Source organism: Bactrocera dorsalis, chromosome 2, assembly GCF_023373825.1.
Source record: "Bactrocera dorsalis isolate Fly_Bdor chromosome 2, ASM2337382v1, whole genome shotgun sequence".
Classification (NCBI taxonomy): domain Eukaryota; kingdom Metazoa; phylum Arthropoda; class Insecta; order Diptera; family Tephritidae; genus Bactrocera; species Bactrocera dorsalis.
Genome location: NC_064304.1, coordinates 31,643,820 through 31,664,909, shown reverse-complemented (window position 1 = coordinate 31,664,909; position 21,090 = coordinate 31,643,820). Strand labels below are relative to the sequence as shown.

At 36.4% G+C, this 21,090-nt stretch overlaps 1 protein-coding gene across 1 annotated transcript in view; it reads left to right on the top strand.

The window, feature by feature from the left end:
* Nucleotides 1-21,090, top strand: part of LOC105231865 (uncharacterized) — a 99,199-nt gene that overhangs the window by 3,191 nt on the left and 74,918 nt on the right. The gene's annotated exons all lie outside the window — the stretch shown is intronic.

Here is a 21,090-nt window from a genome sequence, read left to right as displayed (position 1 = left end):
AGTAAATAGTATTATTATATGTTGAGAGTGTTGACAGGTCAACCGAATGAGTTAAAAAGTAGAAAAAGAACAAAAGTTACTTAGGCGCCTCAAAAGTCGTCTAAGCTGATTTACACGCATCTAAAGCAGGTGTACACAGTAAGAACCTCCATGTCACACATTCAAAATAAAAACGGAAAATGTTAATCATATTATATTGAGATGTGCGCTCATATCCCTGTGTGCGTTAATGCATTTTGGTAAAAGATGCTGTCTTGCATTGCTAGACCTAACTTCGACTTTCTTCAACTGATATTGAGTGCTCCATTTCTTTTTCGAATTTTGGAGTGATATTGAATTGCATTATTTCACTTTTTTCAAATATGTCTGTATATAAAAATTATATATGTATTCAATGTCCTGACCGCCACTCAGCGGATCGCGCAACACTTGTCGGTTGTTCTGTTATACAACCACATACAAACAAACATATTTCCATGTGTGTTTGCCTTGATTTCCTGGCTGCTTCAATATTATTAATATCATGGCTTTTGTTTCGGTAATTTAATACCTTTTCTTTAAGTGGTTTGGTTTGAAAAACAGACGAAAAAAGAAAATATTGTGTATGTATAGCGGAATCGCACTAAACCTCAGCTGTTTTGTGGCACACAAATGAAGCTCATTATATTTCAATAAGCAATACCAAATCCAAGGTACCAACCAAGTCGGGCAAGACGAAGGAAGGAAAACGGACAAACCGAAGAAGACTGAGAAAAGTACAAAATCAGTGTTGAGTTATGAAAACACTTGAAATTATGTGCGCAAACTGCCTTGTGGGAAATTCTCACTGCTCACCAGATGCCAGGAAATGTCTGTTTCTTAACATTATTTTGATATTTGGATGGTAAATTGCATTTGTAAAAGTTGCAAATTGATTTGTTTTTAGTTGAATTATAACTGCTCATACGTATGCCTTTACCTCTGTAAAATATAAGTTTTAATTTTATGTTTGTTGCTGCGGCAACAGCATAAAGACTTCTCCGAGGAGTTTCGAGCATTCTGGCTGCAGTGACAGCCCTTGATCCGATTCAAAATCATTTTCAATTCGGTTATGTAAATATAAATCCGATTGTTTTAGGAATTGTTTGGTAGAGCGAATTAATGGCCAAGTAAGTAAGGTAGAGTAAGATTTTTATTTTGAAAATTTGAAAAGCAGCTGGGTACTTTATTTTAAAAAATGCAATTCCTGCTGGGTACCTTTAAATTCCACACAAACATACCTAAATTGCTATAGATACTCTCGTAAGAACATATGCATATCCAATCATGCATATAATACCCAAAATAAGAAGTGGCGCTGACAGCGTACGCTTGTTTTGTGCCTAAGAGGGGGTCATGAATTAACGAATACCGCCGTACTTTGAGCACATCCGCTGCAAAGACTGGTCTACCAATAGCTTGCACTGATTTTTTGGGCACATTAAACGTTTTGTGACAAAATCCAAGTGTACACTTCCTTCTTCAGCGCCGGCTAAATACAGTCTTATCTTGTCTTCGCAAACAATATAATTTTTTTTTTTTTTTTTTTTTTTTTAAGCGAAAGAGTTTTTTCTTCGAATTATAAAATAAACGCCAGCGGCTTGGTGTGACGATCATACAAAGTGTACGTGTGATGCAGTGGAAACGACACGTACATGTATTAGGGGTGTTCCTTTCGAAGGTCGTAAATTAAGATGTTTAAAAACAATAATTGTAATAAAAAAATATTGTGAACTATTTTGTTTTCTCATAAATGCAATACAGGGTGTTCGGTAAATTTTAAAAATGAATTTTTTAAAAATATTTTTAAATTATGTAAAAAAGTAGAAATGTTATAAAAATATTACAAAAAATAGTTTTTTGTAATAAAACCAATCTTCTGTGGCGCCATATAAAATATTTCATCCATATTATGGGGCACACCTAATGTGATTTTTTTAACTACTGCTATTATTATTTTTTATTTTAAAAGGGTTATATTTATATGTATTTTAAGAATACACAGAAAATTTTTTTCCCAACGGCGCTAAGAAAAGTCATCCATTTTACCCAAAATTTTGGCTGTTTTTGGCCTGCCAAAATTAACCAACAAATTTTATCGAGATTCTTTACTCCAAAAACTTATTTACTCTATTGGATAATAGTTTTTACGCATATTTTCTATATTTCGATATATTTAATTGGTTATCTTCAAGTAGTACTCACCGATCCAAACGGGGTTAGATCGCCAAAAAGCTTCAAGTCTTCTCGTCCCTTCGCAAAAGCTTGAAGATACGGATTCAAAGCAATATTTATAGCTTTTAGAATAGATTCTATCACATCCTAATCAAAACTCAATTTCGGAAAACATTACAACTAGAATATTTCAACAATGCATCACCCTAATACTTGGGACTCTTTCAAGCAACAGTGAAAGGTTGAAAATGCAGCGTCTCGTCACTTAAGATAATTTATAGTTCATATTTACTTACTTATGTATACACAAAAACACACACTGACTCACATCTGCACTGGCGGCGTTGCATGTAGACACCAAACGCAATGCTATTCACGCCGGTGTTTACCAGCAAATTATGGCATGCTCGTGCACTTGCATGCATAAGTAAATCTGAGTTGTGAGAAAGCCTTTCTCAAATATTTGAACGCCTTTTGTTAATATGGCTAAGCCGTTTAAGACCTAATTATGCCTTTGCGGCTCAAATGAAAGTGCGATAAGCTGTTAAATACCAAAATGCGTGCTTGCATACATAAATCCGTTACTGTTTACACATGCACTTCTGCTGAAATGAGTCAGAGCAAGGTAAACAACACAAGGTGCTCCGAAAAGCGGAAAACCCTCAAAGTCATTATAACGTCAAGCCTTTGCATAATTAGTGAATGGCGTTTGATTGTTTTTGTTGCAATAACTTATATTACTTAAGCAAGACAAAATGCGCAATAGGAAATGTAAAAATTTGCAAACTAAAAAATTTAATTTTATGTTAATATTCAGAAATGCATTAGCGGGGACTATTATCATAGACCTTAAAATTATCTACCGTTTCTAAATCAAGAACAGTTAGCTAAAAAGTTGTCTATACTCGTACAAACCCTTGATTCCGATCGTTCGGTTTGTATGGCAGTTATATGCTATAGTAGTCCGATTTAATTTAATTTCTTCGCACATTACAGCGTTGCCTTGATCTATGTAATTCATGATGGTCTTCTAAATATGCGATTATATTCTAATCCTCTCCAGCTGTCACCATGAGTACAAATCCATTTTTTTACGATTTTTGTCAATTGTCAAGAATACTGAATTTTTTTTTTTAATTTTTAGCGCTTAAACTTTGATTTATTGCGGTGAATTTTATAGCAGTTAGAATAATAAAATGTCTGTTATTTAACAAAGATTTAGCACTAAATCGAATGATTTATGGCACATCATGGACAATTTCGTGCCATCTCTGTCCTTTAAAACCAACATTTTCTTTGCCAAATGGTGCTTTTCTTCGCATAACCTAATTTGGTGCGCTAAATGCAATTTCTCACAATGAAAATATTCATAAATGAGATAATAGGACACGCCTAAGCGTAAACGAAAGGCACCGCAAGTCATAAATTAAATGCCAAGCAATGAATCTTCAGACTCGCAGCATTGGATATGCATTAGGCATCATATTGCTGGCTACGCGCGGCTAATCGGCTCACACATACACACAATTGCAGCAATTTTCCGAAGTTAAATGGACTTTTGTTGTGGGTTTGTTGGGTGCAAGCAGGAAGTCGGCAGCCGAAGCAACAGCGATGCACTTGTAGAGCACGAATGTGGAAATGTCGAAAAGCATAAAGAAAATAATTTATGTTTGCATTTACTAAAGCAAGAAAAAGAAAAAAAAAAAACAGAATGGATTCATTGCGCATTGTGGCCGCCATAAAGCCGAGCAATGATTAAAGATAGAGGGATTTATGACGTCGCCAAAACGGCTGAACGCTGAAAGGATGCTGCACATGCCCGAACTCGCGCGGTCGTGGTTATAAATTGAGAACAAATCATGGCAGACAAAAAAAATAAATGAGCAGTACCAAGTAAATGAACATTTTAGCGTTGTGAGATCTATTACAACACACACATACATATATTTGCCTATTAGATATATTTCATAATTGCTCATATACACGCCTAGCTATTTATCGGACTGCCAAAGCAGTAGTGGATAATATTACTACGAGTATTAGCATGCGTGCGGAACTGTAGCATTGTGGAACAGTAACAGTACCAGATTCCAGATACCAAATTCGTTTTCGGGCAACTGTTATCTTTTCAGTGATATTTACTTCCTTTCACCTTCTAATAAATTAAACTTCAGACCTGTTATGGAGCATAAGTTGACTGTGTGGCAATCAATCGAAGATTTTGCTCTTCCAATTCTGCTCGACGTGAATTCGAAAACTATAGAAAGATATAGAATTTTAGTAAATCGGGGATACTAAGTACCTACAAGCCTTTTTTTTAACATAAAAAACTTCTAAAAAATGTATCTCAAATTCGGTGAAAAAGCGTTAAGAAGCGCAAAACATTCTCGTTTAAGTCTCTATTCTCACAAAAGCATAGAAATTCTATTTTCCAGGAGCCCAAAATCAACCCTGCGTTACCTTCTTCTCAATCCTGTACATTTCGCAGTCATATTTCTTAATTTAACCGTCTAAAAATTGCTTTTTCCTTCTTATGTCTATATTGATCTATTCAATAATACCCACGAAATTACAAGTCATGTTAATTTGTTATGTTTGAAACTGTAGTGATTCTTGAACTTTTTTTGGCAATAAGTCTCAACTTGGGCTCCGTGCGACTGTGAGATCCAGCTGGTAGGATTCCGATGATTGTTGACTGCATGTTAAATTCATAAATCAATGTTTTACGGCAGTTATAATGCTCTCCATGAATGTGGGATCGAAATTCGCACTATCATCCATCTGATATAAAATCTACTGAACTATTTGCCCTTAGCAGTGTTGATCTTGCCATAATCGTTGGGGTTCTTACTGGGCATTGTCCAATAGGCATTCAAGCTGTAAGGATAAAAATCCAGTCCGAGCCAAACTGTCAAAATTGTATGGTAGAAGTTGGGGTAGAAATATCCAGACACTTTCTCCTCCATTGTTCAGTTTTGCAAGACTGAGGTTGAAACATATCCAGAGTACTAGCTTCGGTGAACCAGGAAACAGTCAAAACTGGCCTAAAAAATTTGAGATCGGTTCAAAGCGCTTCGTCTTTTCTTGAGGGTCTTTATGGTCAATTTTATAGGATCTCTAGTTACCAAAACAGACCGCCGTTATAAGCTGTCCAAGTGAGATCCATGTTATTAAGATCGACCACTTAACCCAACCTTACCTAACCTCGCACTAATCGCCTCGGACAAGTACAGTTGGAATAAAACCGTCTTCAATATTTTAATTATGTCCGCTTGTCGAACCTTGCCAATTCGTATGCGCTCTTAATTTCTTGAAAAATCTACAAGCATATACAATAAATCGGTCCATATTCGATTTTATATCCTAGATAACAACTTCGGTCATCTGTTGATCAGATTCCATCTCGGTACCCATTTACTTTTCACTTCTACAGGGGAAAGTACGTCATCTGTATTAGTCCCATGCATCCTGTAAAAGCTACCACTCTTTACTAGTTTTGACACCTGTCTTTATATGTTGCCTTAACAGCCGCCACCACTGGGTTTCAACTAGATTCATGAACTCAGTGTACCTGTTAGAATTCAAATGAAATGTGAGGCCGTTGGCAACTCAACGAGAATACTTTATGAGCTAAATACATACATACAACAGCAACACACAAATCTTCATCCGCGCCCTAAAGAAATCCCATTTCAAAATAAACGAATGGTCTGAGATGCAAAAGTCAAGACAGCCAAAGGTTCGCGAACAGGCAGAAAGACGGAAAACCCGTAAAATAGTGAGATGTTGCAGACAGCTGTGCCCAATAAGGGCTTAAGAGCGCATGCTAAGAGTTAGAAAATACAAACATAAAAAAAAGAAGCAGAACAGCATTCGCAAATCAAATGCTAAAATTGCTGTTTGTTGTTAGATGCTACAGAGGCGAAAAAAGCAGAAAAGGTGCGGCGACCCGCTGCGCATTATGTCAGCGCATGCAGCAAAGATCCTCCCGGATTTGTGTGAAGCTGCCTGTTGCAGCAAATTGCAGCCATGTTGCCGCTCGTGTGTACTCAGGTGTGACGGACAGCAGTGGCAAGCGATCACTGAATGCAACTTGCACTTGTTAGCGTCTAAGTGCTAATTTGTTGAAAGTCCACGCAGTCAGGTGAACAGCCCGCTGGACTGACAAATCCGTTGCCTTGAAATTACATCTTCAATTGTGCATTTCATATGCATTCACACACACATCCTTACATACACTACATATGTCTCCGGTATTAAGCAATCATTTGTGCCACAGCGTTTACTTTGTGGCCGCAGCCTCACGCACTTGCCACGAGCCACCGACGACAAAGTCTATGCAAACACACATACACGCACGCTTGTTTGTATATAGTTCATTGGTCAGCGCGTAGTAAATTCTTGTTTACCCTCCGATTGCCTGGCATACAATGTAACACGGTCTGCGCCTGCGCGTCAGTCCGACCATAGATTGTCGTGTTTACCTTTTATGCATTAAACCGAAATTGATTTTCTCTCCAGTCGTTTCATTATTGTCAGGTGTAATTCTCTTGCTCATACTATTTTTGTTATTTTATTTACTTTGCTTGGAATCTCGTGTTGTTGTCGTATTTCGTTACATTGTTGTCTACACGCTTACATACGCTTTAACACTTTCTTTTGACTGTCCCCTGCCCATATGGGAATATCGGAAATGCTGTGTGGAGAGCATGTCGCTGTCAAATAGAAATCGTGTTAACTGTTAGTTTCATATTTTGAAAAGATAAAGTAAATAAATAAGTTAAAGTGAAGTTATTAGCCCTATTTTTGGTGTTTGGTTACTAAAAATGAGAACTTTCAGCCGCGCCTTGGAAAATAGCTGCTTAGCAGTGATTAGAGTTCTTTAAAGGTTTAACTAGTTAATGGTTCGGCATGGGCTCGTGGCGCAGTTCACAAAATCGCGCGATTTAACACCGCTTGACTATTTTTTGTGGCGCCATGTGAAGTCGTTTGTTTACGCAGATAAGTGCGAGACGTCTTGGAAGAGAATATTCAGCGTGTCTTTTTCTTCTTTATTGATTTACGCGGTTATAGCCGAGCTTACAATAGCGCGCCAGTGGTACTTCCTTTTCGGTCTTTGGCACCAATTGCAGATTCCAAGTATAGCCAGATCTTCTCCACCTGGTCTTTTCAACGGAGTGGAGGTCTTCCACTTTCTCTGCTTTCCGGGTACTGCGTTGAAAACTCTCAATGCCGAAGTATTTTCATCCATTCGGACGACATGACCTAGCCATCGTAGCACCTATCTCTTAATTCGCTGAACTACTTATTGTCAATATCGTCGTAAATCTCGTACAACTCATCGTTCCATCGGCTGCGGTATTAGCCGTTTCCAATGCGTAAAGTATCATACATCTTCCGCGGAACCTTTCTCTCGAAAACTTGCACCGCCGACTCATCAGATGTTGTCATCTTCCATGCCTCTGCACCATATCGCATTACGGGGATGATGAGTGACTTATAGAGTTTGGTCTTTGTTCGTCGAGAGAGCACTTTACTTCTGAATTGCATACGCAGTCCGAAATAACACCTGTTGGCAAGAGTTATTCTTCTTCAGATTTCGAAGCTGATGTTAATTTCATTCCATTTCATTATAGGATCCTTCAACGCAATTTCAAAAGTTTTCACGATGTTTTCTCAAGTTACTTGTGATCTTTCTTAACTGAACGAGGGGCATCTTCTGTGCTGGGACGACAACGACGGAATTCAGTAAGCAAATACTTGATGGTTGAATGTACTGGGACAAATTTTGTTTCATTATTAAGCCAATGTTTTGCAGGGTTTCTTCTCCATCAGGAAATAACGCTATATCAATCAAAATTAACTTGATTTCATTGTAAACATAAACAGCAACGATCACTTGAGACCAATAACTTGAGAACGTTGGTTGAAGTATCATGAACTTTTGAGAGTCAATATTAGTTAAGTTAGAGATTTTGTCTGTTTTTGCCGCGATCTCACTCATATTTAGTATATATTAACAATTTTTGTAACACACATTTGCAGCAGTAAACTAGTATCAAAAAAGTCATTCTATAGAACCAAGATAGAAAAATAAAAAGTTAAATATTCTGTTAGTCCAAAACGTGTATGTTATGCTTGCGAATAATTAAACACTAATTTTGGTTATAATCCGCATTTTATATGCGTTATTAACAGAAATTTACATAAATTGACACAAATAATAAATGATGAGCGAATTTCGAAACAATTCTGCACACTTATTTAACACACATTTTATAGCATTTAACTTAATAACTGTGAATATGCGCAGTTTAGTCTTATTAGCGCAATGAGCGAACCGGTATGAAAGCCATTCTCATAGCGGATAATTCATCAGTGATGACATTACCAAAGCTTAGACCAATTTATCAAGCAAAGCAGACAATTATTTTGCATTAATATGCATGAAGAAGATATTTTGCACGCTCATTTATATGCTTATTTCGGTATCGGTTGTGGCAAAATATTTTTTTCTTTCCTCCTTATAATCGATTAACTAGAAAGTCTTTTTTTTGTATAAAATTAGGTTTTTGGGTATGAAAAGAGTAAAGTAGAAATTTGGTAATTTTTTTTTATATTGTTTTGTTTTTTTATTTATTTATTTTTAAAACCTGTACAGGGTATACTACTAAGTTTGCCACGAACTTAGTAATCTGTTCGATCGACTGAAAACGGGTTCCACGGAACGGCAACTTCAGTTTGCGGAGTAAGAAAAAATCACACGGAGCCAAATCTGGTGAATACGGCGGTTAATTGATGGTATTCATTGCGTTTTTGGGTTTAAATTCGGTCACAATCGTGGCTCGATGCGATGATGCATTATTATTGTGTAAAATCCAAGATCCAAGTTCTTCCACAATTCTGGCCGTTTTCGAAGGATGTTCTCACGCAAACACATCAATAAGGCAAAATAGAACTCCTTATTGACAAATTCATGACGACCAAAGAGACCTGTTTCTGGCTCTCTTGTTGAAAAAAATCTGCTTTATTGGAACGAGTTGAGCAAGAACGCGTTTCTTACACAAAATATCCACCAAAATCATTCGAACAGACTCGCGAGAGATGTCGAGCTCTCTTGTCATCTCTCTACAACTTCCCTGATGATTTTCAAGCACCATATCCTTATTTTTTTTTTTAAATATTTTCATCAATTGAAGAGGTTGAAGGCTCCTCCAACTGTCTTTGAAGGCTTTGTACAACTTGTAAGCTTGTATATTTGATAAAAGAGAATCACTGTAAACCTTTTCCAACATTCGCAATGATAATATTGTATAAAAACTGTGCAAACCCTTTGGAGCCGAATATGTAGACCCGAGTGATTTTTTACCGAAAATATCCGTCAATGTATGACATATATAATTGAACTTTGGAGAGAATTCTCTCCTGTGTATCAAAAATGTTTTGAATCGGGTCACCTTAGCCACCATACCTAATATAAATATTTTCCAACTTCCGGGTGGCTATATACCGCATATACAGGTAAAATCGGTTGAAAACTTACCCCATATAACTAAGAAGACTGCAAGCTGCAAGAGTATGAAACTTAACTTTCCTTACTTATTTTTCTTACTTTTTTAATATTTTTTTTAATTAGTGTTTTTATATTTTTATTTATTTACATTTTTTAAATACTTAAATAATTTTTTTTTTATTTTTTTTATTTTTTATTTTTTATTTTTTGGAAACAGCAGTTTGTTGCCACACGTTACGCGTTAAAATATTTTTTAATTTCTTTTATTTTTTTCTTTTTTTCTTCTATTTTTTTTAATTTCTTGCTTGCTACGCAACAGCAGCCTCGATCAACGCCTGTCGTGAGCTTTCCAAATCACAAGCTGAGCGTACAAAATCAATAAATGCTATAAACACATTTACTAAAATTTCTCCCATTTATTAGTAGCAAATAAATATTTATTTAGGTTAGACATTCTATAATTTTCAGCTATATTTTTTAATCTGTACAAATTGCAGCGGCTTGGCGTGGGCTCAACTGCTGTTCACTCTTCTTCTTCTTCTGCTATAAAAGTAATAAAAACAGTATCTCAGCGCGTTCGGAGTTTTCGCCTGTCAAAAACACAATTGAGACATCTTAACTTGAACATTTTATTAATCATATTGTATTTCATTCTTGTCTTGCGCGCATTCGATACATAAAAATCATATAAATTTACAGAAAAACAAATAATAATAACTTTTGAGTCACACAACGCAGCTGTGTGAGCGCCGAAGAACGCTACAACTGGTCCACAACTACCCACAATAGAAGATTTTTTCGTGCGCTTTTGTTATTTGCCCAGCTTTTCTACGCGGCGCTGTCGCTGTTGCCGTCGTTGTAGTTGCTGCTTTTGTGTTTTGATTTTTGTTTTGTGATTAATGTAAACTGCCACAGCCCACATACTAGAAAATGTTAATAGAATTTCGCTTTATTGTATTTATTAGTGAACACAGAAAGTTCAAAGTGAAATCTATTAGATTTCACGCTAGATTTCTAACGCTTAACGCTGCCTCACTGGCTTCCACTGGTTCTTGGCATTTTTTCATATTCTACTTTATTTTCCGTCTTTTGTTAACTATGAGTATCATGTTTGCATTTAATTTTCTAATGAATTGTTGATGCTTGTAATTTGGGTATTTCATTTTTCTTCTATTTTTTTAATTTTGATTTTTTAATTAGATTTATTTAATTTTTTTTAATTATATTTTTTTTTAATTATATTTTTTTTTAATTTTAATTTTTTTTTAATTATAGTTTTTTTTAATTTTAATTTTTTTTTTTAATTTTATTTTTTTTTTAATTATAATTTTTTTTTTTTAATTATAATTTTTTTTATTTTAATTATAATTTTTTTTTATTTATTTTTTTGTTTTTAATTTTAAATTTTTTTTAATTAAATTTTTTTTAATGTAAATTTTTTTTAATTTTATTTTTTTTTTAATTTTTTTTTTTTTTAGTTTTAATTTTTTTTTATTTAATTTTTTTTTTTAATTTTTTTTTCACATTCAGATTTTTTTTTTAATTTTTTCCCCTCCGCTTGCACTTTTTAATATTTTTTCTTGCCATTTTGTGGCAGCACCGCCATTATCGTTATGCTTGCTTAATTCGGTACTGCTTGCCCATTTAAGCTGCAATCGATGCATTTTCCCTGCAGCAACTACCATAAAAACAACAATAGCATCAGTGAAAATATCAAAGGCATTGTTTTGTTTTGACTAACAGATTAATTTTGAAAGAAAAATTTGTAGGCCATGCATTGCTCACTGTATACAATAAACACCGTACAGACACCTGCCAACCATCGCTGACCTATTTAGTTCGGCAATCTGTAGCCTGAGCTGCCTACATTGAATGCTGACAGCAATTAGTCTGCAGCGCATTAGTTGCGGTATTTTACTTTTTACTTGAAATTTTTGTTTCAACTTCAGAAGTGAAGAAGGAAAAACGATATAATAGAAACAAAATTTGAGTTTTGGTTATAAAATGGTTATATATTGGTTGTTATATCTGACAGCGATTTTCGATTTGGTTTTGGTGATACGCTGTTTTTCATTTTAGGTGACGATATATAGTATTTATTTTTTTATTGATTTTTAGTTTTTTATATTTATTTTCGGTTTTTTTTTCTATATATTTTTTTTATTGTTACTATATTTTTTTTTAATATTTTTTTTTTAATATTTTTTTTTATTATTTTTCTTTTTAAATATTTTAAAACTTTTTTATGATTTTTTAGACTTCTTTATTCATTTTTAACCAAAAGTATTGCTGTAAAACAAATATCTTTTTATTTATTTGCCTTTTTATATTGAGCATATGTTTTCCACCTCTTTCTATTATCGTTGTAGTATCAGATGTCACGCTATAATTTTTTATGGTCTCATATTAATGGCTCAAGTGTGGTAGCTAATGAGACACATTGCTTTTTAGTGGCTCTACACCTCGAGAAACTAAGCTCTAAGCAATAAATAATTTACATAAACCAGTTTTTTTCTTCTAAGTTTGATTGCATCAAAAGTGCTAGATGAGTCACGAGCAGCTGCTTTTCCCTAACTACTTTATTGCGATATTTCGTGAAAGATTAAAAAATATTTCTGGTGTGTCTTATTTAATCAAGCCTGACTTCACGATTTATTCCAAACACTTCTTTAAATATTTCTGGGGCAATAAACAAAAAATTATTGGGTAGTCGAAAGTCTTTTCGTATTTCTAATCTTCAACTTATTTTTTTTATACTTATAATGATGGTCGACCACATTTTGCCATTTTTCTGCTAGAGGCATTATTCCATCAGTGTAAAACTTTTCTGGTTTCTCGTTGAAAAACTGCGACAAGTAATTTTCACAGGCTTCTCTTAAAGCCAACTTTACTCCATTAAGGGAGTTGTGAATTGTCCGAAATAAATGATGGTCCGATGGTGCAAGGTCAGGGCTAGACGGTGGATTCATCAAAACTTTCCAGCCAAGCTCTCCCAGTTTTTCCCCGAGTAATCAAGGATGTGTGTGGTCTAGCGTTGTTCTGATGGAAGACGAAGCCCTTTTTGTTGATCAGTTCTGGTCGTTTTTTTCGATTGTTTGCTTCAATCTCATCAGTTGTGGTCAGTAAAACGTAGGATCAAACGTTCGAGCAGGCTGTAGCAGCTTATAATGGATGATTCCATCCCACCAAACACTCAGCATAACCATTCGAGACATCAATCCTGGCTTTGCAACCATTTGTTGAGCTTCACCACGCTTGGACCATGCTCTTTTTCGCACATTATTGTCGTTCACTTCGATCCACTTTTTGTCTCCTGTTACCATTCGCTTCCCCGAATTTAATTTTTTTTTGGTTTTGTGAAGCTTTTACCTTCACCTTTCCAACACTGTATGGTATGACACAATGTTGACTCGTAGCACTGGAGATATATGTACGACTGCAACGACATCTATTGACAAAAAACGCATAGACTTTTTCGACTAGCCAATATTCCTCTTACACCTCCACCGACATAACAACAATAACAGCATTAAGCCGATCTTGATCTATAACGATTTAAGCAATGCATTACTTGCATTAATCGCCCAGTAGGCAAATGCTGTCAACGTGATTCTTATCGACATTTAGCAGGAGGAGAGTTACCGACAGCAGTACTGGTAGCACAACAAAAACAAGGCGCAAGCGTGCGAGCATTTCCCTAAACGTCGGTGTGAGGCGAGATCAAAGCGCATCCCGTCGCGCTAAACTGCCAATTACCGTCATTAAATAGGTGGAGCCGATTGGCAACAACAACTACGCAACATCAAGTATGAAAAAAATAATATGTGTTAGTGTGTGGAATACGGTTAGCGCCTAAGTAGCAACTCGCACTGACACACAGACCTACAAATGCATGCAATTTGTATTAGCCGCTCGCTTTTTAAAGTCACCGTGGCAGGCGCTGCAGCCAACTATCGACTACTTGTAATCAGTTAGACAGCCAATTTGCATTATTCATACCTACACACACACACAGCGACACGCATACATATACAGCTCGTAGTTTATGCGAAAATCTATGCAATAAATTACGCCAAGTAAATGGCAAATAGCAAATTGTTGCGAGCAAATAGAGCTATAAGCGGTATATGTATGTATATATACATATGTATATATATATTTTTGGCTATATGTAAAGGCAAGTGTTCAAGTGTTACTCGTAATAAATTGTTTATGTTTATTGTACGCAAATTGAGTCACACGCTGAGCGATGAAGGAAGGAGCCTAGTGTTGCCCGCTTTTATTATACCTTGAACGAGGGAATATATTAAGGGGTTATATGGGTTTCCTCGGTTAAAAAACAGCCTTTTTTGAACAATTTTTTTCTCATATAAAAATTGAAATATTTTATTAGAATTTTTATTTTTTGGAAAAAAAATATTTTAAACTCCGCCATTGCGACGTCATTTTTGGTGTCCCCTTTGGAAAAAAGATGTGCCCGCCTTGTCAAGATAACTTCGTACGGGACCATCTAAAGTGAAAAATATTTGTTTTAGTGAAAACCTTAACTTAGAACTTGGACGAAGAAAAAAAATCAAAAATTGGATTTTTGGCAGACATTTTAACCAACAAATTAAAATTGCAGTGAGAGTTTCGCAACATTTTTTTTGAAATAGTTGTAATCGAAAAGAAAATTGTATCTTAAAGACCTGTGTGTTTCCTGAAGATCGGTTGATGAAAAAATTTATTTATTTTATTTGTGAAGGGTATTAATGTTTCGCTGCAACCGAAGTTAACTTCAAAAAAATCAGGTTGCTACGACAAAGTTAAATTTATAAGTGCAAACAGGGCCGTAGTGCATGAATTGAGCGCTACTGACAGGCGTCAGGCCTTAAATATAATCTAACTTTAATCTATAATATTTAATACACATACACTCGCTCATATTTTTCTATTTCACTTCGCCTAAAGTAGGTATTCTACCTGTCGTTGCTACCACAAATATACAAACAAATATTTTTGTTTAGCTGATCACTGCCACTAGCCGCAAAGGCGTGCCAAGACCGGACTGCACTCTTTCATATACAGAAACATACATACACACAGCATTCGTGCAACATTTATGACTCATATACCCAATTGCTTAAATGGAAATTTTCTAAAGGGTTTCAGCTATGCTTAGCGTTGTTTTCACATTCAACCTACCTTCTTGCCGCGGTCTTCAAGTGGCATTTGTTGAGAAAAGCCGCTTAGCCTGGAGTGTTAGAGCCATGGAAATTATTCTTATGGTAGTTGTGTAGTTAATGTGGGCCACGCAGTGTGTCAACAAATCAAAGCGGTGAAATTTAATGTCTGTCGCGCCTCTGCAGCTGGGAAATTTTTCGGCGCATTAGGTTTTAGTTTTGATGAGTTCATGAGTGTGTTCTCCATATGAATCGCTGTGACACTCCACGCTCACTATAAAAATTAGAATAAATACATTTTTAGTGCTTGTACAGTTAGTTTTTGAAAGCTTATTAGAATTATAAGGTTTTATATGGTTTTTTTTTTGTAAATATGTATATACTTACTCTTCATTTTGATATTTATAGAAAATATTTAGATTTGTTGTTACTTATGCACACTAATCAACAAACATATGGTCTAATCTTTGGATATAACGCGCTTAACAATTTGTACAACATTCAAAAATATGCTGTATCTAACGATACTGATCATTGTTGAGGTTGCCAGCAGCAGTCAAGCTATTTCTGCTTGAAAATAATAGCTTGAAAATACTCAAAGAAATATTGTTCTTTAGTCTTTTTGAAGTTGAAATGTTGGAAAGCCGTGTCCGTCCGTCTGTCTAAATACATATATACGCATTGGTCCTTCAATTTATGAGTTATCGATCTGAAAATTTGCACACGTCCTCACTAAGAAGCTGCTCACTTATCGGAACCGATATTATATCAATAAATTAAAATGTGCTCCGACTATATAGTTTGGACTATTTTGTTAATAGATGTTCTTTGCTTTCCAAATAAATTGTAAATATCAGAGTTTTCTAGCCCCAGTTGGTCCTTATACAATAAAAAAATGATGTGCTACTTCGACGTTAGAAATTGTATTTTTAGATTATAAAATAGACATGAGAATTGTGGAATAATGGTTACATACATATTTCTCAACATGATCTCCTTTCAAGCTCGATATAAATACCTCCTTCAGCGATGCTTCAATTTCAAGTTTGGTAAAAAAAAGAAGTCGTACAAGGCCAAAACTGGTGAATATACATATGGATGGGGCTAAAATTCTAGCATAATTCGAGCATATTAACGATGGTCAGGTGAAAGTTGTTAGATCACCTTTTTCTTTGGCAAATGGGGACTGTTTTTTTTTGTCCTTCGGGGTCTTATCGATCCGATCTTTCAAGATAATGTATACCTATACATATGTATTTCATGTTGACGCTCCTCATCAATTTATCATAATTATTTGTTGATTTTGGTTTTGGTAATCAAACGGCTGAGGTTGAGTAAATTATTGGCCTTCTGTATCCGAGCTTAGTTACGGCGCTGCCGGTGAGACTGGCAGAGGCAGTAGCGGTTCCCCCTCGCCGATGATAAGGTTATTCAGCCTATAAACAACAAAATTTACGTCTGGCAGGGCTGAACTATGTTTTCGCATCACCCCATTTGTTCACATTAGGTGTTAGGGCCACCTCTAATATTTCATATTTTCCCCTTCTCAAGGTAATCGATGTAGGTCACACTTTTTAAACCCTCAAACGCGATGGCAACTATCTTTCTGACCGTTAGGACAGCCGTGCCTACTTCGGAGTAGGTTCGAGACTGAAAATAGTCGTCTACGAAAGTGCACTTCACGAGAATAAATTTCTATTGCTATAGAGGTGCTATAAATAAATAAAACCTAAACTAAATTTCTTACCATTTATTGTTGTTGTTGTGGCGGTAGAAAACATTGCTGAAGTAATTTCGAGGCATACTGTCGAGTTGGCAGTGCTTGGTCGGTTAAAATTCTGCGTCTGTTCCGGTTACTTATACTTGATTGTCGTGGGAATGGCTTACTATTTTTTTTAATTTAGGACAGTATGAAGTCTTAGTGATTTTCTTTTAGGAAGGCGAGGTGGAGTCATATCGTCATTTCTCCCTCTACTATCCGGCTTTTGCCAGACTAAGATTGAAATATGTATGTCGGTAGAGGGTGAGCTCTAAACGCTTCGTCGATTTATGAGGATCTGGTGCTCCACCTTTTAGGGCGAATATAAGTCCAAATGAAGGGCATAATAGATCTAAGGTCGTCTATTTATATTAGCTATGTCCAAGTAAGATCTATAGATTGCGGATCAAGCCTACGACCTAACCAAGCCCCAGGACTTATGTCAGAATTGGTTATAAAACTTGAATACAGAAAGCTACTGATAAAGTGTTTTTTTTCACTTCAAAAAACAGATTTTTTCGAATTTGGGGACTTGTCGGAGCTTTTGTATGAAATTACATGTATGTATGTATGTAATTTCTAAAAGAAAAAAAGAAATAGATTTTCCACAAATACTGTGTGTCATTTATTCCACTTCTCTATTGACCTATGCTAAGGCACGTTTTTCTAATTTACATTTCCGCAGACAACCCAGCAACGGACTGCGCTTGGACGAGACTCTGTAGGAGAGAGGTCTCGGACCGAAGTGCGCTTAAGTAACTTGAATGCAAAAACACAAGAAAGACAAAGGCATAAAAACAATTTGGCAATTGCTGTTGTTTGTGTTGCTGTTTGTAAGTACATACATATGTGTGTTTATATGTATGTATCTAACTATAGGAGTCAAGACTATTGTGGCTGCTGCTGCCTTTGTTTTGTGGAGCTTTTGCTTTTGTTCCTCGTAGTGAGCTTCAAAAAGACGAAAATGGAATTTATCTCTTTGTTGCATCTTCTGTGCAGACATTTCACCATATTGCGTTGCAGCCGCAGCAAAAGCAACAACAACATGCACATTGTGGAAAATAAGCAAAATGTATTTTTATATGTGTGTGTTAGTGTGGTGAAGGCACTAAACGAAATGGCAAGACGAAAAAAAATTTAACTGAAAAACTGTAACCAAAAACATCAGCGCTCGCGGTAAAGACAGCGACAACAACAACAACTATGCAAACGCGTGCACCATTAGAAATCAAAGCTGCTAGCGCTTAGCTTTAGTCAACACTTCAGTGCGCACACTCTACACGGCCATGTGTTGCAAGTACAGAAATGCAAGCGGTGCCTGCACGCCTGCACTGGCATAGTTGCGAGTACTTGCAGTGAATATCTGCGCTGCGCATGCGCACATTTCACTTTGCCTTCGGGATGTATGCCGGATGGCATTTCGCGATAAAGTCGCATTTACTTAAGTTGGAAATAAATTCTATGCTGCAGCAGGCAGCACGAGAAAAATCAAACAAAAACAAACAACAACAAATACCATTTGAAGTTCCGAGCATGCGCTGTTAAAGTTATAGCATGCTGCCCAAAAGACGTTGCCCAGACACCACTTGGAGCAGCGAGATAATAATGACAGTGACGGTCAATGAGTGTCTGTTGGGAAAGAAATTGTTTGGTTGGCTTCGAAAAAGCAAAAAGCAGCCAAAACACTGGACACAAAAAATACAAAATATATACCAAACAAAAAATCCCATTGGCGTTCCAGGCAAAAAGGTTGAGCCAAAAAACTAAGCCAGTCTCAAAGTAAATATCAATGAAATGGTATCACACTTGCCACCACTTCCTTGCTACTTTTCATGCCGAAACATTTGCTAAGTTCAACTCTGCGATCCATAGCGTCGTTTGGGCCACAGATACCAAAACCAGTTTGTGGCAGAGTTCATAAGTTATTTTTCGCGTTTATTTTTATTATTTTTTGGTTATATTTTCTCATCGCACCACAGCCATGTTGGGTTATGTTGTTTTTTGTTGCCTTAAATGCCTGACTTGCTGCCGTCTGCAGTTTTTATTGTCTTCTGTGGCATTAAAAGGCCAGCGTTAACCACATAAAGTGTTTCTAACGAAATTTCAATAAACACGAGTATACCTACCGATAAGCATATGTATGTATACCAGAGACCTGCACGATTAAGGTAGGCATCGTACGATTACGTTACTAAGTAACACTTCTGACGATTACCACGATGCGAAGGTAACATTTCGCATCGGCATCGCGGCATCGTGGCATCGTACGATTACTATCTGGTATCGTCAATGGCAAATGAAACGAAGTTCTTTTCTTCGCGCACAATACTTATTGAGTAACATGCAGTGGTCGGCATGAGAGGATCTATCATTGCGTTGGCGAGCACGAAAAAAAAGTAACAAAAAGAGTAGCACAGTGAGAAATTGGAATTAAAATTAAGCATCTAATTTAAATAATTAATAGTATAATGAAAATTAACAAAATGTCTTTTAAGGATATATTCCCTATTATCTTTAAAAGACTTGGAACATAAAAGGCATTGCATGGCACGAAAGGAATTTAGAATCATAAAATATTTCTCGCAGGGCATATTTGGTTTTGCGCTATAGTCTTGCTTCATGTTAATTCGTTGCTGGCTCGACAACGACTGAAAGATAGAGCGTAAGCGTACGTGTGAAGTTAGTTTCCACAATTGTTCTAAGAAATGCCGACCACTGGTAACATGTTAGTAATCGGCGATGCCGCGATGCCGATACCCACGATGCCGATGCCCACGATGCCAAAGTACCGTTACGTAGCGTGTACTCGCCGCATCGGCATCGCCGCTTGCTAACATGTTACTTTTTTAATTACTCGTGCAGGTCTCTGATGTATACGGGGTTATGGAACATCTTGCTTAAAACACCTTTGAGTGAAGTTGTTTCTGTATAAAAGGCACTTTAGCAAGTTAAACGATTTTGGGCGAAAAGTCGTAGCTTCGTTTCGGCAGTTTGTACCAATCCGAAACACAGAGGCAACGAATGGCCTTTTTCAAGTTCTCATCTAGTGTTGATTTTCTAGTACTGTTTTAGAAACTTCCAGAGCTAGAAAGTCTGCTTCGGTCCAAAGTAGAATTGTTCTTCGAATTCATATTTTGAAACATTGTTTACTCTGTTGAGCGTTCATTTTGTCTTTTCGTATTCCAGACTCTTTATTATTCATATAAAAAAGCGGTTCTTCATCTGCAGAACCAAAAAAAAATTTGAAAAAATTGGCGATTTTTTTCTTAATACAGGCTCCTTTTACCTATGTATACTCGATCCAGCGTTGCTCAACCTTGTTTAAACCATCTGAAAACTCAGTATTCTAGAATTTTGCAAATTAGGACACTGGCAACCTTCTTGTATTTCGGGGATTGGGCCGTGACTTTCTTAAGTCTGAACCCACGGGAATATATACGTTGGACGTGGCAGCAATTTGTAGGCCAATTCGACTAATATGTCTGTTTTTTCTGTAATTCGAGGTCGAATCGGCCCAATAACTCTATAGATTTATAATATACAGATGAAACTTTGAGATTTCCAGAAATGAGTATCATAACCTTTTTGGCCAGTAGAGCTGGCATCGCTCTCCTCGGTACAGGTTCGTTCAGTAAAACTCTCCGTTTAGACTGTTCCTTGGTCTTCTATGCATACTACTGCTTCTCCATATATCGACTCGATAACGAAATGGCGCAAATATTACGTCGGATTGAGCTTAAACAGCGCCCAACACCTCTGTAAAGTCGTCTTTCTTGATGTCCAGAGCGACAGATGTAACTGTGAATGTGTTTTGTAACCTGTGATCCGGGTATAATGAAAAATGACTTCCCTCTATGCGTACATCTAGTAGATAAATAGTGCTGTCGTGACCGGAAAGATTATTGACTGCGAATTGAGCTTATTTAAGATTTTCGTCATACCCTCGCCTGGTATTCCGGAAGCATACTTTATATCTGTAGCAACAGGAACGACTTTTGCTTCTGAATGGTGCTTCGTTACGAGGGTTAATATGTTAGGTTAGGTTATGTCAATGTCCTTTGCGACATCGGATGGAGTTTAGTAGCTAGGTCCAAGAGGAGTAGTTATCCTTTAGGATGCGGCCTCACTATTGACACCTCCTCCAGTGTATCATAGCGTGGGGACTCCAGGGAGGGTTTATAGAAAGGTCTTACATTTTTTATGTAATCTATGGTACTCGACGATGGAGACTTTCCTACAGAGGCCCTGAGCTTGGTCTATTGTCCGTGTAAGGATGTCGGTAGTGTTGGATCAGTCTTTATAGATAATCCGGCCAGTGGTATTAAAAAGGATTAGATTGGATTTCAACAACCCTGTATCTCTAAGGTTGATTGAGTCGCTCGGTATATGCTCTCTCTCAAATTTCCATAAAGTTTATGATCAAAATGTTTCCAATTTCGATGAATTGAAATACTAAACTTGTC